General features: G+C 47.9%; 1 protein-coding gene across 1 annotated transcript in view; it reads right to left on the reverse strand.

The window, feature by feature from the left end:
* SIN3B (SIN3 transcription regulator family member B) overlaps positions 1–16,663 on the reverse strand; it is a 190,492-nt gene extending 173,829 nt beyond the window's left edge. The window contains 1 exon segment of the mRNA XM_075315003.1: positions 16,503–16,663. The gene's annotated coding sequence lies outside the window, so the exon portion shown is untranslated.
* Positions 16,664–17,301: the final 638 nt, after the last annotated feature.

Below are 17,301 nucleotides of genomic sequence, written 5' to 3' on the forward strand. Positions count from 1 at the left end.
CTAAGAAGTGACATGTCACTTCTTTCCTGCGCTCTGCCTGCAGCCCCCGCTCTGTCTATGGGAGGGGCTGCACTCAGAGCGCATGGAAATCGGCTTTTTTTTTCATTATGGACTGTTTCTGCAGTGATTTGAAGCGTACGTGTGCTGTTCAAATCGCTGCAGAAATTCCTGAAGTGACAGTATGCAACGTGCGCACATAGCCTTGCACGTACTCCCCGGTATAAGCACTTTGAGTAGAACACAGAATAAATATCAACCACGCCATACTGCGATCTTTGGGAGGCAAAATAAACAAGTCAACAGCACTTGAAAAATTGGCATTATTTATTTTTAAGCTATTCACCTTACGGTGTAAGTGATTTCGTGGCTGTCAGGCTACCACTAGGTGGCACTGACACTCAGGCCGGAAAACTAACGTGAGTGTAATACTACAGAAGCCCACCAGAGGTTGCCAAACTAAACGTCAGAATAGTTAAACAGAAATGGGTCAATGCCAGGATGAAAAGTCTAGAAACAGGGAGGAAAACTAGGGACCCCTTATTGTGTGTGTACAAAATGTGTACACACCCCCCTCCAGTCCATGGTATAGGAAACATCACTGTGTATATGATTATAAATTTATGTATGGTTAAGGGGAGAGAGTGTGTGTGTGTGTGTGTATATATTTATACACACAACAATGGGGTCTCCTATATCATGGACATGAAGGCTGTGTGTGTTCATACATATATTTGTAAACACACTATAATGGGGTATATAAACGAAGGGAATTTTGTTTACTTACCGTAAATTCCTTTTCTTCTAGCTCCTATTGGGAGACCCAGACAATTGGGTGTATAGCTTCTGCCTCCGGAGGCCACAGAAAGTATTACACTTTAAAAAGTGTAACCCCTCCCCTCTGCCTATACACCCTCCCGTGGATCACGGGCTCCTCAATTTTGGTGCAAAAGCAGGAAGGAGGAAACTTATAAATTGGTCTAGGGTAAATTCAATCCGAAGGATGTTCGGAGAACTGAAACCATGAACCAAAAGAACAATTCAACATGAACAACATGTGTACACAAAAGAACAACAGCCCGAAGGGAACAAGGGCGGGTGCTGGGTCTCCCAATAGGAGCTAGAAGAAAAGGAATTTGCGGTAAGTAAACAAAATTCCCTTCTTCTTTGTCGCTCCATTGGGAGACCCAGACAATTGGGACGTCCAAAAGCAGTCCCTGGGTGGGTAAAAGAATACCTCAATAAAAAGAGCCGAACGGCCCTCCTCTTACAGGTGGGCAACCGCCGCCTGAAGGACTCGCCTACCTAGACTGGCGTCTGCCGAAGCATAGGTATGCACTTGATAGTGTTTCGTGAAAGTGTGCAGACTAGACCACGTCGCTGCCTGACACACCTGCTGAGCCGTAGCCCTGTGCCGCAATGCCCAGGACGCACCCACGGCTCTGGTAGAATGGGCTTTCAGCCCTGAAGGAAGCGGAAGCCCAGAAGAACGGTAGGCTTCAAGAATCGGTTCCTTGATCCACCGAGCCAAGGTTGAATTGGAAGCCTGCGAACCCTTACGCTGGCCAGCGACAAGGACAAATAGCGCATCTGAACGACGCAGGGGCGCCGTGCGAGACATGTAGAGCCGGAGTGCTCTCACCAGATCCAAAGAGTGCAAATCCTTTTCACATTGGTGAATTGGATTAGGGCAAAATGAAGGTAAGGAGATATCCTGATTGAGATGAAAAGTAGATACCACCTTAGGGAGAAATTCCGGGACCGGACGCAGAACCACCTTATCCTGGTGAAACACCAGGAAGGGGGCTTTGCATGACAGCGCTGCAAGCTCAGACACTCTCCGGAGTGATGTAATTGCCACTAGAAAGGCCACCTTTTGCGAAAGACGTGATAAAGAGACACCCCGCAGCGGCTCGAAAGGTGGTTTCTGAAGAGCCGTTAGCACCCTGTTAAGATCCCAGGGTTCCAGCGGACGCTTGTAAGGTGGGACTATGTGGCAAACTCCCTGCGGGAACGTGCGGACCTGCGGAAGCCTGGCTAGACGCTTTTGAAAAAATACGGAGAGCGCCGATATTTGGCCCTTGAGAGAGCCGAGTGACAACCCCTTGTCCATTCCGGATTGGAGGAATGAAAGAAAAGTGGGTATGGCAAACGGCCATGGAGAGAAACAGTTATCAGAGCACCAGGATAAGAAGATTTGCCAAGACCTGTAAAAGATCTTGGCGGACGTTGGCTTCCTGGCTTGTCTCATGGTGGCAATGACATCCTGAGATAACCCTGAAGACGCTAGGAGCCAGGACTCAATGGCCACACAGTCCGGTTGAGGGCCACAGAATTCAGATGGAAAAATGGCCCTTGAGAGACAGCAAGTCTGGGCGGTCTGGAAGCGCCCACGGCTGACCCACCGTGAGATGCCACAGATCCGGGTACCACGACCGCCTCGGCCAGTCTGGAGCGACGAGAATGGCGCGACGGCAGTCGGACCTGATCTTGCGTAACACTCTGGGCAGCATCATCAGAGGAGGAAACACATAAGGCAGTCGGAACTGCGACCAGTCCTGAACTAACGCGTCCGCCGCCAGGGCTCTGTGATCCTGAGACCGTGCCATGAATGCCGGGACTTTGTTGTTGTGCCGTGACGCCATGAGATCGACGTCCGGCGTTCCCCAGCGGCGACAGATCTCTCGAAACACTTCTGGGTGCAGAGACCATTCCCCCGCATCCATGCCCTGACGACTGAGAAAATCTGCTTCACAGTTTTCTACGCCTGGGATGTGAACTGCGGAGATGGTGGAGGCTGTGGCTTCCACCCACTGCAGAATCCGCCGGACTTCCTGGAAGGCTTGACGACTGCGAGTGCCGCCTTGGTGGTTGATGTATGCGACGGCAGTGGCGTTGTCCGACTGGATACGGATCTGCCTGCCCTCCAGCCACCGCTGAAAAGCCAATAGGGCTAGATACACTGCCCTTATTTCCAGAACATTGATCTGAAGGGAAGACTATCGGAGTCCAGGTTCCCTGAGCCCTGTGGTGGAGAAAAACCGCTCCCCACCCTGACAGGCTCGCGTCCGTGGTGACCACGGCCCAGGTTGGGGGTAGGAAGGATTTTCCCTGCGATAGAGAGTTGGGAAGGAGCCACCACTGAAGTGACGTCTTGGTTGCAAGGGAAAGAGAGACGTTCCTGTCGAAGGAAGCCGACCTCCTGTCCCATTTGCGGAGAATGTCCCATTGGAGCTGCCGTAGATGGAATTGCGCGAACGGCACTGCCTCCATCGCTGCCACCATCTTCCCCAGGAAGTGCATGAGGCGCCTTAAGGGGTGTGACTGACTCCGAAGAAGTGATTGCACCCCTGCCTGCAGAGAAAGCTGTTTGTCTCGCGGTAGCTTGACTACCGCTGACTGTGTATGAAACTCCATCCCGAGGTAAGTCAGTGATTGGGTCGGTGTCAACTTGGATTTTGGGAAGTTGATGATCCACCCGAACTGCTGGAGAGTCACCAGAGCGACTGTAAGGCTATGTGCGCACGTTGCGTAAAAACATGCAGTTACGCTGCGCTTTGTAGCGCAGCGTAACTGCATGCGTCCTGCGGCCCCTGCACAGTCTATGGAGATTGTGCAGGGGCCGTGCGCACGTGGCGTCTAAGAGCGCAGCGCTTCGGCTACTGCCGAAGCGCTGCGCAAAAAGAAGTGACATGTCACTTCTTTCCTGCGCTTTGCCGGCAGCTCCTGCTCTGTCTATGGCAGGAGCTGCAGGCAAAGCGCATGGAATCGGCGCTCACTACGGACATTTCTGCAGCGATCTAAAGCGCACATGTGCTCTTCAGATCGCTGCAGAAATTTCTGCAGGGCTTGTACGCAACGTGCGCACATAGCCTAAGGCTGTGTTCACACGCCACCCGAGAAGGGGCCCTGACTAGGAGATCGTCTAGGTAGGGAATCACCGAGTGGCCCTGAGAGTGTAGGACCGCCACGACGGATGCCATGACTTTGGTGAAAACCCGTGGGGCTGTCGCCAGGCCGAAAGGCAATGCCACGAACTGAAGGTGTTCGTCCCTGATGGCGAAACGCAAGAAGCGTTGATGTTCGGGTGCGATCGGTACGTGGAGATAAGCATCTTTGATGTCGATCGATGCTAGGAAGTCTCCTTGTGACATCGAGGCGATGACCGAGCGGAGAGATTCCATCCGAAACCTTCTGGTTCTCACGTGTCTGTTGAGCAGTTTGAAGTCCAGAACGGGACGGAATGATCCGTCCTTTTTTGGCACCATGAACAAGTTGGAGTAAAAGCCGCGACCACGTTCCTGAAGGGGAACGGGGGGGGGTCACAACTCCTTCTGTCTTCAGAGCGTCCACCGCCTGAAAAAGTGCGTCGGCCTGAGCAGGGGGTGGAGAGGTTCTGAAGAAACGAGCCGCAGGACGGGAGCTGAACTCTATCCTGTAACCGTGAGACAGAATGTCTCTCACCCATCGGTCTTGAACATGTGGCCACCAGGCGTCGCCAAAGCGGGAGAGCCTGCCACCGACCGAGGATGCGGCTAGGGGAGGCCGAGAGTCATGAGGAGGCCGCCTTGGAGGCAGTGCCTCCTGCGGCCTTTTGGGGGCGTGACTTGGACCGCCACGCATAGGAGTTCCTCTGGCCTTTCTCCTGCCTGCTGGACGAAGAGGATTGGGGCTTGGCGGAGGGACGAAAGGACCGAAACCTCGATTGTATTTTCCGTTGTTGAGGTCTCTTAGGTCTGGACTGGGGTAAGGAGGAGTCCTTTCCCTTGGATTCCTTAATAATCTCATCCAATCGTTCGCCAAACAAGCGTTCGCCAGAAAACGGCAAACCGGTTAAGAACCTCTTGGAGGCCGAGTCTGCCTTCCATTCTCGCAGCCACATGGCCCTGCGGACTGCCACAGAGTTAGCGGATGCCACAGCTGTACAGCTAGCCGAGTCTAGGACTGCGTTCATGGCATAGGAAGAAAAAGCTGACGCTTGAGAAGTCAAAGACGCAACTTGCGGAGCAGAATTACGTGTGACAGCATTAATCTCAGTCAGACAAGCCGAGATAGCTTGGAGTGCCCACACGGCTGCAAAGGCCGAGGCAAAAGACGCGCCCGTGGCCTCAAAGATGGACTTCACCAGGAGCTCTGCCTGTCAGTGGCATCCTTTAGCGATGAGCCATCTGCCACCGATACCACAGATCTAGCCGCCAATCTAGAAACTGGAGGATCCACCTTGGGACATTGAGCCCACCCCTTAACGACTTCAGCGGGGAAGGGGTAACGCGTGTCAGTGAGGCGCTTAGTAAAGCGCTTGTCCGGAACCGCTCTGGGCTTCTGGACAGCGTCTCTGAAGTTAGAGTGATCGAAGAACGCACTACGTGTACGTTTGGGGAACCGAAACTGGTGTTTCTCCTGCTGAGACGCCGACTCCTCCACAGTAGGAGTCGGGGGAGAGAGATCCAACACCTGGTTGATGGACGAGATATCATTCACTAATGCGTCCCCCTCAGGTGTATCAAGGTTAAGGGCGACGTTAGGGTCAGAACCCTGAGCTGCGACGTCCGCCTCGTCCTCCAGAGAGTCCTCAAGCTGGGAACCTGAGCAGCGTGAAGAAGTCGGGGAAGATTCCCAGCGAGCCCGCTTAGCCTGTCTAGGACTGTGGTCCTGGCAGGAGTCCTCCGCGTGGGACCTAGGACCCAACCTGGGAGCGCGCTGCAGCTCAGACCGAGAGGGGCCTGGAGGTGACGATCCAACAGGGGCCGGGGCCTGTGTAAGGACCGGTCTGGACTGCAGAGCTTCTAGCAGCTTGGCAGACCATTTGTCCATAGACTGAGCCATGGATTGTGAAAGTGACTCAGAGTTTCTCAGCAAACGAGGAGAACTCTGTCCCTGCCGCTTGGACAGGGGGAGCAGGGGGGTCTACATGAGCCGAGGGGTCCACTAGTGACCGAGGCTCCGACTGAGCAAGTGAAACAGGGGTCGAGCATTGCTCACAGTGAGGGTAGGTGGAACCCGCAGGTAACATAGCCCCACAAGAGGTACAGGCCGCAAAAAACCCCTGTGCCTTAACAGCTTTGCTCCTTGTGGACGACATGCTGTTGTCTCCTAGGAGAATGATCACTGAGGGTATATGGGCAAAAACAGGGTATACAGCCCGACCGAACAGAAATAAATATATAAATACGTATCTATTCCGGCACCCTAGGGGGGACCAGCACCGGGTGACCGGTGTGGCTTACCGACCGCTAACAAGCGGAGTGTGTGCCTCCAGATTGCCAGCTTTAGGTCCCCTGGAGCTGCAGAGCTGTTCCTGAGAATCCTCCACCGGCAGAATGCCCAAAAAAATGGCTGACGGAGATCTCAGGGGAGGAGTGGAGCCGTGGGCGGCGCCAGGAAAGTGCGGGAATCTGGGGTCCCCACAGTGATCAGTGAGGGGGGAGGAAACATGCAGGATGCTCCAGCCCTCACATCCGACGTCAGGTCGGCAATCCCGCCCTTACCCCTGACAGGCAGGCCCGGGGGCGGGATTTTTGCGACTAGGCCGCGATGAAGCCGGGGACTAAATTTGAGACCGCACCCGACAAGCCGGCACGGTCGGCGCGGAAGTCCGCCGGTCTTCTCAATGCAGCAGCTGCCGCAGCGTCCGGGAATAAGGTGCGCTCCTGCATATTCCCCAATGGGGACACAGAGTACCTTAGAGTTGCAGGGCCCGGTCCCTGAGGTTGCATAGACTCCGGTCCGGCAGATTCCCACAGGGGCTGCGGAGGGAGCACGGTCCCAGCAAATGGCTGACCGTTCAGGATCCTACTTCTCCCAGAGCCGCTAAGGGATGGTGAAGGAGACGGCATGAGGCTACGGCCTTTGTACCCGCAATGGGTACCTCAACCTTAACAACACCGCCGACGTAGTGGGGTGAGAAGGGAACATGCCGGGGGCCCCGTGGGGGCCCTCTTTTCTTCCAACCGACATAACTAATATGAGAATGCATGAGTGGATGTGTGCCTCCTTCCACACAAAGCATAAAACTGAGGAGCCCGTGATCCACGGGAGGGTGTATAGGCAGAGGGGAGGGGTTACACTTTTTAAAGTGTAATACTTTGTGTGGACTCCGGAGGCAGAAGCTATACACCCAATTGTCAATTGTCTGGGTCTCCCTATGGAGCGACAAAGAAAGTTGCTTTCTTCTTCTCAGGCAATGTTCCCAAACTCTGAGGACTGTTTTTTCCAGCAGGACAATGATTGACCTAGCTGTGTGGCATGGCGCAATGTGTGGATGAAGGACCACCACATCAAAACCCTGTCATGACCAGCCCAATCATGGTTACTCCAGAAAATATTGATCTCTGAACACTTCCTGAATTAAAACATAATTAGTATTGTTGTTTCTAAAATTATGAACTTGTTTTCTTTGCATTATTTGAGGTTTGAAAGCAATGCATTATTTTGACCATTTCTCATTTTCAGAAAATACAAAATTTATTGCTTGGAAATTCGGATTCCTTTTGTCAGTAGTTTATAGAATAAAAGAACAATTTACATTTTACTCATATACCTACAAGGAGAAAAATCAGAAAAACTGAACATTTTGCAGTGGTCTCTTAATTTTTGCCTGTTTTTCTGAGACCACTGCAAAATCTTCAGTTTTTCTGATTTTATTCTCTTTATAGGTATATTTGAATAAAATGTAATTGTTCTTTTATTCCATAAACTACTGACAACGTCTCCGAATTTCTAAGCAATACATTTTGTATTTATTTTCTGAAAGTGAGAAATTGTCAAAATAAAAAAAAAATGCATTGCTTTCAGACCTCAAATAATGCAAAGAAAAAAAAGAAAACAAGGTCATGATTTCGAAACAATAATACTAACGTTTTAACTCAGGAAAAGTTCAGAAATCAATATTGTGTGGAATAACCATGATTGGCCCGGCCATGACAGGGTTTTGATGGGGTGGTCCTTCATCCACACATTCATTGACCTAGCTGTGTGGCATGGTGCATTGTCCTGCCGGAAAAACCAGTCCTCAGAGTTGGGGAACATTGCCTGAGCAGAAGGAAGCAACTGTTTATATAAATGTATGTATTAACACACTCAGCCTTCCTGTCTATGAGGAGAACCCATTATAGTGTGTATAAATATATGCATGTAGAAACATGTAGACACAGCCTTCCTGTCCATGGTATAGGAGACCGCATTTTTGTGTGTATAAATATATGTACACACAGCCCTCTAGTACATGGTATAGGAGACATCACTGTGTGTATATGATTATAAATATATGTACACACACAGTCCATGGTTAAGAAGACCGAGAGAGTGAGTGAGTGAGTACACACACCCACACGTATATATTTATTCACACTATAATGGGGTCTCCTATATCATCTGACATGAAGGCTGAGTGTTTGTTCATACATATATTTATTAACACACTAATGGGGTATATAAACAGTTGCTTCCTTCTTCTCAGGCAATGTTCCCAAACTCTGAGGACTGTTTTTTCCAGCAGGACAATTCACCATGCCACACAGCTAGGTCAATCAACATGTAGATGAAGGACCACCACATCAAAACCCTGTCATGGCCAACCCAATCATGGTTATTCCAGAAAATATTGATTTCTGAACACTTCCTGAGGTAAAACATTAGTATTGTTGTTTCTAAATGATTTTGATCTTGTTTTCTTTGATTATTTGAGGTCTGAAAGCAATGCATTGTTTTGACTATTTTTCATTTTCCGAAAATACAAAATTTATTGCTTGGAAATTCAAAGACATGTCAGTAGTTTATAGAAAAAAAAAAAAAAACAAAAAAAAAAAAAAACACACATTTTACTCAAATATACAGTACAGACTAAACGTTTGGACACACCTCATTCAAACAGTTTTCTTTATTTTCATGACTAAAACTTGTAGATTCACATTGAAGGCATCAAAACTATGAATTAACACATGTGGAATGAAATACTTAACAAAACAGTGTAAAACAACTGAGAATATGTCTTATATTCTAGGTTCTTCAAAGTAGCCACCTTTTGCTTTGATTACTGCTTTGCACACTCTTGGCATTCTCTTGATGAGCTTCAAGAGGTAGTCACCGGAAATGGTTTTCACTTCACAGGTGTGCCCTGTCAGGTTTAATAAGTGGGATTTCTTGCCTTATAAATGAGGTTGGGACCATCAGTTGTGTTGTGCAGAAGTCAGGTGGATACACAGCTGATAGTTCTACTGAATAGACTAAACAATCACTGATCTCGGGGAGACCAGCCAGAGAAAACACTGCCAGCAGCCAACAAGGGCGCTCAAGACCGTGAAATCCTAGGTACATTGCCCCCTGGGAAATATGCAAATCAAAAAGGTCCGTGGAGCCTCTGTTTGGAGTCTCAACACAGAAACCTGCCAGATATCTCTCCGGTAACGACCCAGCCAAGGAGTGGCTCTTTTTAGGAAACCACCATAACCACCATATGAAGTGGCCCTTTTAGTCAATATCCAACTCTTTGACAAGTTTAAAGATATGACAAGGGACTTACCAAGGCCAGGTATCCATCCACTCCACTCCACATCCAAAGAGCCACCCCTTGGCTGGGTCCTTCCCGGAGGGATATCTGGCTGGTTTCTGTGTTGAGACTCCTAACAGAGGCTCCACGGACCTTTTTGATTTGCATATTTCCCAGGGGGCAATGTACCTAGGATTTCACTGTCTTGAGCGCCCTTGTTGGCTGCTGGCAGTGTTTTCTCTGGCTGGTCTCCCCGAGATCAGTGATTGTTTTGTCTTGTTGGTCTACTAGGCATTGCTCCCACCTGGCCAGAATCCTACTCCACACTGATGAGGGGCAATACCCCCAAACAGCTGTCTGTGGATGGATACCTGGCCTTGGTAATTCCCTTGTCATATCTTTAAACTTCTCAAAAAGTTGGATATTGACTAAAAGGGCCACTTCATATGGTGGTTATGGTGGTTTCCTAAAAAGAGCCACCCCTTGGCTAGGTCCTTCCCGGAGGGATATCTGGCTGGTTTCTGTGTTGAGACTCCTAACAGAGGCTCCACAGACCTTTTTGATCTACTGAACAGACTGTTAGAATTTGTATTCTGGCAAGAAAAAAGAAGCTAAGTAAAGAAAAACGAGTGGCCATCATTAAGGCCCAGTCACACTAAACAACTTACCAGCGATCCCAACAACGATACAACCTGATGGGGATCGCTGGTAAGTTGCTAGGAGGTCGCTAGTGAGATGTCACACTAAGCGACGCTCCAGCAATCCCACCAGCAACCTGACCTGGCAAAGATCGCTGGAGCGTCGCTACACGTGGAAGCATGCTGCGCTTGGTAACTAAGGAAAATATCTGGTAACCAACCCGATATTTACCTTGGTTACCAGTGCACACCGCTTAGCGCTGGCTCCCTGCACACCTAGCCACAGTACACATCGGGTTAATTACCCGATGTGTACTCTGCTACGTGTGCAGGCAGCCGGCTTCTGCGGACGCTGGTAACCACGGTAAACATCGAGTAACCAAGAAGCCCTTACCTTGGTTACCCAATATTTACCTTCGTTACCAGCGTCCGTCACTCTCAGCTGTCAGTGCCGGCTCCCTGTTCCCTGCACTCCTAGCCACAGTACACATCGGGTTAATTACCCGATGTGTAATCCGGCTACGTGTGCAGGGAGCCGGCACTGACAGCGTGAGAGCGGCGGACGCTGGTAACGAATGTAAATATCGGGTAACCAAGGAAACTGCTTTTTGGTTACCCGATGTTTACCTTGGTTACCAGCGTCCGCAGAAGCCGGCTCCCTGCACATTCAGTTGTTGCTCTTTCGCTGTCACACAGCAATGTGTGCTTCACAGCGGGAGAGCAACAACTAAAAAAATGGTCAAGACATTCAGCAACAACCAGCGGCCACACAGCAGGGGCCAGGTTGTTGCTGGATGTCACACACAGCAACATCGCTAGCAAGTTGTGCCTCAGCAACGATGTTGCTAGCGATGTTGCTTAGTGTGACGGTACCTTTACTTTAAGAAATGAAGGTCAGTCAGTCCGTAAAATTGGGAAAACTTTGAAAGTGTCCCCAAGTGCAGTGGCAAAAACCAAACGCTACAAAGAGACTGGCTCACATGAGGACTGCCCCAGGAAAGGAAGACCAAGAGTCACCTCTGCTGCGTAGGATAAGTTAATCCGAGTCACCAGCGTCAGAAATCATAGGTTAACAGCAGCTCAGATTAGAGACCAGGTCACAGAGTTCTAGCAGCAGACACATCTCTAGAACAACTGTTAAGAGGAGACTGTGCAGTAGGCCTTCATGGTAACATAGCTGCTAGGAAACCACTGCTAAGCAGAAGAGACTTGTTTGGGCTAAAGAACACAAGGAATGGACATTAGACCAGTGGAAATCTGTGCTTTGGTCTGACGAGTATAAATTTGAGATCTTTGGATCCAACCACCGTGTCTTTGTGCGACGCAGAAAAGGTGAACGGATGGACTCTACATGGCTGGATCCCACCGTGAAGCATGGAGGAGGTGTGATGGTGTGGGGGTGCTTTGCTGGTGAGACTGTTGGGGATTTAGTCAAAATTGAAGGCATACTGAACCAGCATAGCTACCAAAGCATCTTGCAGAGGCATGCTATTCCATCCGGTTTGTGTTTAGTTAGACAATTATTTATTTTTCAACAGGACAATGACCCCAGACACACTTCCAGGCTGTGTAAGGGCTATTTGACTAAGGCTACTTTCACACCTGTCACACATCAGTTTTTTGCAGTCAGGCACAATCCGGTTTGTGCCTGATGTAACGGATAAGTCTCAGTGTGTAAAAACTGATGCGACATATCCGATAAAAAAAAACGGATCCATTTTGTTTTTTGTTTAAAGGCTGAGAGAGAGAGAGACCCCATCAACACACACGCAGGCACTACCTCAGTGACGTCACCGCTGACAGCGCAACTCTCTTCAGTTGCTGCGTGGAGCTCCCAGGAGCGGTCGTGTTCTACTGCTGCTCCTGTCAGCTTCATGTAGCAGCGCTGAAATCTTCATGGGACCTTGTGGATTACGTAGGACCTGGAGGGGTATTTGGGGATTTTAATAAAATGGTGAAAGAGGGTGTTTTTTTGTCTGTTATTCCAAATAAAGTATTTTTTCGGGTGTATTTATTTACTTTCACTTACAGGTTAATCATTGGGGGTGTCTCAGAGGCCTGCCATGATTAACCCCTTATTACCTCAATTGCCACCGCACCAGGGCAATTCGGGATGAGCCGGGTAGAGTCCCGGGACTGTCGCATCTAATGAATGCGGCAATTCCGGGTGGCTTCTGGCTGATATTGTTAGGCTGGGGGGCTCCCCATGACGTGGAGCTCCCCATCCTGAGAATACCAGCCTTCAGCCATGTGGCTTTATCTTGGCTGGTATCAAAATTGAGGAGGACCGCACGCGTTTTTATTTATTTTACTGCAAGATATAGACCCGCCCACCGGCGGCTTTGATTGGTTGCAGTGAGACAGCTGTCACTCAGCGTGGGGGCGTGTCTGACTGCAACCAATCAGCCACCGGTGGGCGGGGAAAGCAGTGAATAAGGGATTGAATAATGGGCGGTGCATTTTCAAATAGGGAGAAGCTGCCAGTAGTGCGACAGCCCTGTAGCGCTGCGACGGTGATCGGTGAGTGGGTGAGAGAGAAACTGGGGCCACACGGGGCACTACTGCCATGCTCGCATCACACTCGGCTCGCGCTGGCAGCACAGCAGGAGCAGAGTGTCATGCTAGTATCCCTGCGACTGCGGTCCGACCGTGCAAGCGGACCACAGCTGCGGGGGGCAGCCATGCTCTCAGGAGGGGCGGGCCAGCACGGAGGAGGGGAAGGTGGGATTTCTCTCCCTCTACTCCATAGCCGGCTGTTGCGATTCTCGCTCTGCACGCACGGTACACCGGTGTACCGCGAGTGCAGTGTGATTTTTCTCCCGCCCCAGTCACTTGAATGGGTGCGAGACAAAGTCTTGCATTACAATCACAGCATGCTGCAATTGTTTTCTCGGTCCGATTAGGACTGAGAAAATAATCGCTCATGTGTGCAGACGCACAGGCTAATATTGGTCCGAGTGGAATGCGATGTTTTATCACACTCCGAGCGCGCGGAGAGAGCGCGCGCGATTGATTTTCTGACAAGCAATGAATTTATATCACTTCTGGGCATGCTCAGAAATAAAAACCGAATCCGGTACATGCTTCTGGAATTTGATGCATGCCACCGGATTCGGCGTGCATAGACTCATTATGCACAATGACGCACAGCGCCGCGATGCGGTTTTTTGTCAGACAAAAAAAAACGTTACAAGAGACGTTCCATCCGGCCGCCGCATTAACCAATTATGACAGATCCGGCAAAAGCCGGATGCAACGCAAGGCCATCAGGCACAAACCGGCACTAATACAAATCAATGAAGATAAAACTGATCCGGTGCCGGATCCGTTTTTTTCCAGATTGTGCCTGATGGAAAAAAACTGATGTGTGAAAGTAGCCTAAGGCTGGTTTCACATTTGTGTTGTTTTGAAGCAAACGGACTCCGTCACTAATGTAGTACAGTTCATTTATTTACAGTGTAAGCGCAACACCAAGTGGACACATGCGGGTAGTGCAGGAAGCATGGTGTCACTCTTCCACTGTAAATAAATGAACTGTACTACATTAGTGACGGATTCAGTTTGCGTCAAAACAACGCAAGTGTGAAACCGGCCTAAGAATGAGAGTGATGGGGTGCTACGCCAGATGACCTGGCCTCCACAGTCACCAGACCTGAACCCAATCGAGATGGTTTGGGGTGAGCTGGACCGCAGAGTGAAGGCAAAAGGGCCAACAAGTGCTAAGCATCTCTGGGAGCTCCTTCAAGACTGTTGGAAAACCATTTCCAGTGACCACCTCTTGAAGCTCATCAAGAGAATGCCAAGAGTGTGCAAAGTAGTAATGAAAGCAAAAAGGTGGTTACTTTGAAGAAACTAGAATATAAGACATATTTTCAGTTGTTTCACACTGTTTTGTTAAGTATTTCATTCCACATGTGTTAATTCATAGTTTTGATGCATTCAATGTGAATCTACAATTTTCAGAGTCATGAAAATAAAGAAAACTCTTTGAATGAGGTGTGTCCAAACCTTTGGTCTGTACTATACCTATAAAGAGAATAAAATCAGAAAAACTGAAGATTTTGCAGTGGTCTCAGAAAAAACAGGCAAAAATTAAGAGACCACTAAAAAATGTTCAGTTTTTCTGATTTTTCTCCTTGTAGGTATATGAGTAAAATGTAAATTGTTCTTTTATTCTATAAACTACTGACAAAAGGAATCCGAATTTCCAAGCAATAAATTTTGTATTTTCTGAAAATGAGAAATGGTCAAAATAATGCATTGCTTTCAAACCTCAAATAATGCAAAGAAAACAAGTTCATAATTTAGAAACAACAATACTAATTATGTTTTAATTCAGGAAGTGTTCAGAAATCAATATTTTCTGGAGTAACCATGATTGGGCTGGTCATGACAGGGTTTTGATGTGGTGGTCCTTCATCCACTCATTACGCCATGCCACACAGCTAGGTCAATCATTGTCCTGCTGGAAAAAAACAGTCCTCAGAGTTTGGGAGCATTGCCTGAGAAGAAGGAAGCAACTGTTTATATACCCCATTAGTGCGTTTCTAAATATATGTATGAACAAACACTCAGCCTTCATGTCAGATGATATAGGAGACCCCATTATAGTGTGTATAAACATACACACACCCTTCCAGTCCATGGTAATGGAGACCCCATTATTGTGAGTATAAATATGTGTACAGACAGCACATTGTAAAGGAAACCACTTTGTTTTGTACATAAGTGTATAACTATACATCATATACACACTATGTATGTACACACACACAGACGTTCAGTCCATGGTATAGAAGACCCCATTATTGTGTGTATATATGTGAGTACACACTCAGCCTTCCAGTCCATGGTATAGGAGACCCCATTTTTGTGTGTAGAAATGTACACACACACACACACCTCCAGTCCATAGTATAGAACACTCGATTTTTGTGTTAATAAATGTGTATACAGACACAGCCCATTGCATAGGAGACCCCATTGTTTTGTACATAAATATATGTATGTGTGTGCGCACACACACACACACCTCCTATCCATAATATAGGATACCCCATTTTTGTGTGTATATAACTATATATATGAACACACACACACTCAGCCCCCAAGTTCATGATATAGAAGACCCCATTGTTGTGTGTATAAATATATGTACACATACTCAGCCTTCCAGTCCATGGTATAAGAGACCCTTCTGTGTGTATAAATGTACATACACACAACTCCAGTCCATAGTATAGAAGACACCATTTTTGCCCATTGTATAGGAGACCCAACTGTTTTGCACATAAACCCGCACCTAGTTCTCCTCCTGCCTTTTAAACCTGCACGTGTTTAAATAAAAAGGATTTTGGGCACAGCAGATGAATGCGGTCTTTTTCCTTCCTGGAGCACTTCAACTATATGTGTAAACACACAGCCCTCCTGTCTATGGTATAGGAGACCTGAATATTGTGTATATAAATATTACACATTCAGTCTTCCAGTTCATGATATAGGAGACCCCATATTTGTGTGTATAAATACATGTATGACTACACATACACACACACGTCCATGGTATAGGATACCCTATTATTGTGTGTATAAAAAAATATGTATGAACACACACACAAACGTGTGTGTGTACACACAGCCTTCCAGTTCATGATATAGGAGACTACATTTTTGTGTATAAATATCTGTGTACAGACACATCCCATTGTATAGGAGACGCCACTGTTTTGTGCATAATGTACACACACACACACTCAGCCATCCAGTCCATGATATAGGTGACCCCCATTTTTGTGTATAAATATATGTACACACACAGCCATCCAGTCCATGGTATAGGAGACCCCATTATTGTGTGTGTGTATATATATATATATACACATATACACACACACACATACACACTCTCAGCCATCCAGTTCATGATATAGGAGACATTGTGTATAAATATTTGTATGTACAAACACACACAGCCTTCGAGTCCTTGATAGAGCAAACACTATTGTTGTGTGAATATAAATATATGTATGGACACACACAGCCCCCAAGTTCATGATATAGGAGACCCCATTATTGTGAGTATATAAATACACGTACGGACACACACACAGACCCAAGTTCATGATATAGGAGACCCCATTGTTGTGTGTATAATATGCGTGTACAGACACAGCCCATGGTAGACCCCATTGTTTTGTGCATTAATCTATGTGTAGTGTATACACACACCCCTTCAGTCCATGGTACAGTAACCCCCATTATTCCAGCCTCCGTCGCTCAGTCAGTGCCGCTGCTTGGGCTCCATCATTGTATTCTCCGTGGCTTTGTGACTGTCCTCCATCCGCCCTGTTGTCTCGCCCCTTCTAGAACGCCGTCGTTACCTTCTTTTCTGTGGCCGCTGTTACTTCCTCTCCTTCTTCACCGCCATCTTTATTACCGGGGCCGCTGTCATCTCCGCTTTCTCTCTTAACGCCGTAGCCTTACAAATTAACACAAGGTATGACGGGAAATCCGCCGCCGTCAGTGCACGTAACGTGACGTCACTTCGAAACTGAGCTCTGTAGTAGGGGCGGGCTTGTTTACGGGTAAGTGGGCGTGTTCTCCGGCTAGCATTGGGACGGACTGGAGGAAGAGGAGAGAAAGAGAGGCTTCTGTCACGTTCTATGTACTGAGACAAAAGGTGTCAATACTCTCCATAGCAACCAATCAGATTACAGTTTACCGTATTCCTTCTCAGATTTGGCAATGAAAGACGTGCTGTGATTGGTTACTGTAGGCAACATCGGCACTATATATTTGTATTGCTGTACATTACATTGTATACGATGCTGAAGTTGGTTTCTTATTCGGCTATTATGTACCCTGCATAATAGCATGCAGTCATGTGCTCTCTATATAATAGCATGCAGTCATGTGCCCTCTATATAATAGCATGCAGTCATGTGCCCTCTATATAATAGCATGCAGTCATGTGCCCTCTATATAATAGCATGCAGTCATGTGCCCTCTATATAATAGCATGCAGTCATGTGCCCTCTATATAATAGCATGCAGTCATGTGCCCTCTATATAATAGCATGCAGTCATGTGCCCTCTATATAATAGCATGCAGTCATGTGCCCTCTATATAATAGCATGCAGTCATGTGCCCTCTATATAATAGCATGCAGTCATGTGCCC

This window comes from Anomaloglossus baeobatrachus, chromosome 1 (assembly GCF_048569485.1).
Source record: "Anomaloglossus baeobatrachus isolate aAnoBae1 chromosome 1, aAnoBae1.hap1, whole genome shotgun sequence".
NCBI lineage: Eukaryota > Metazoa > Chordata > Amphibia > Anura > Aromobatidae > Anomaloglossus > Anomaloglossus baeobatrachus.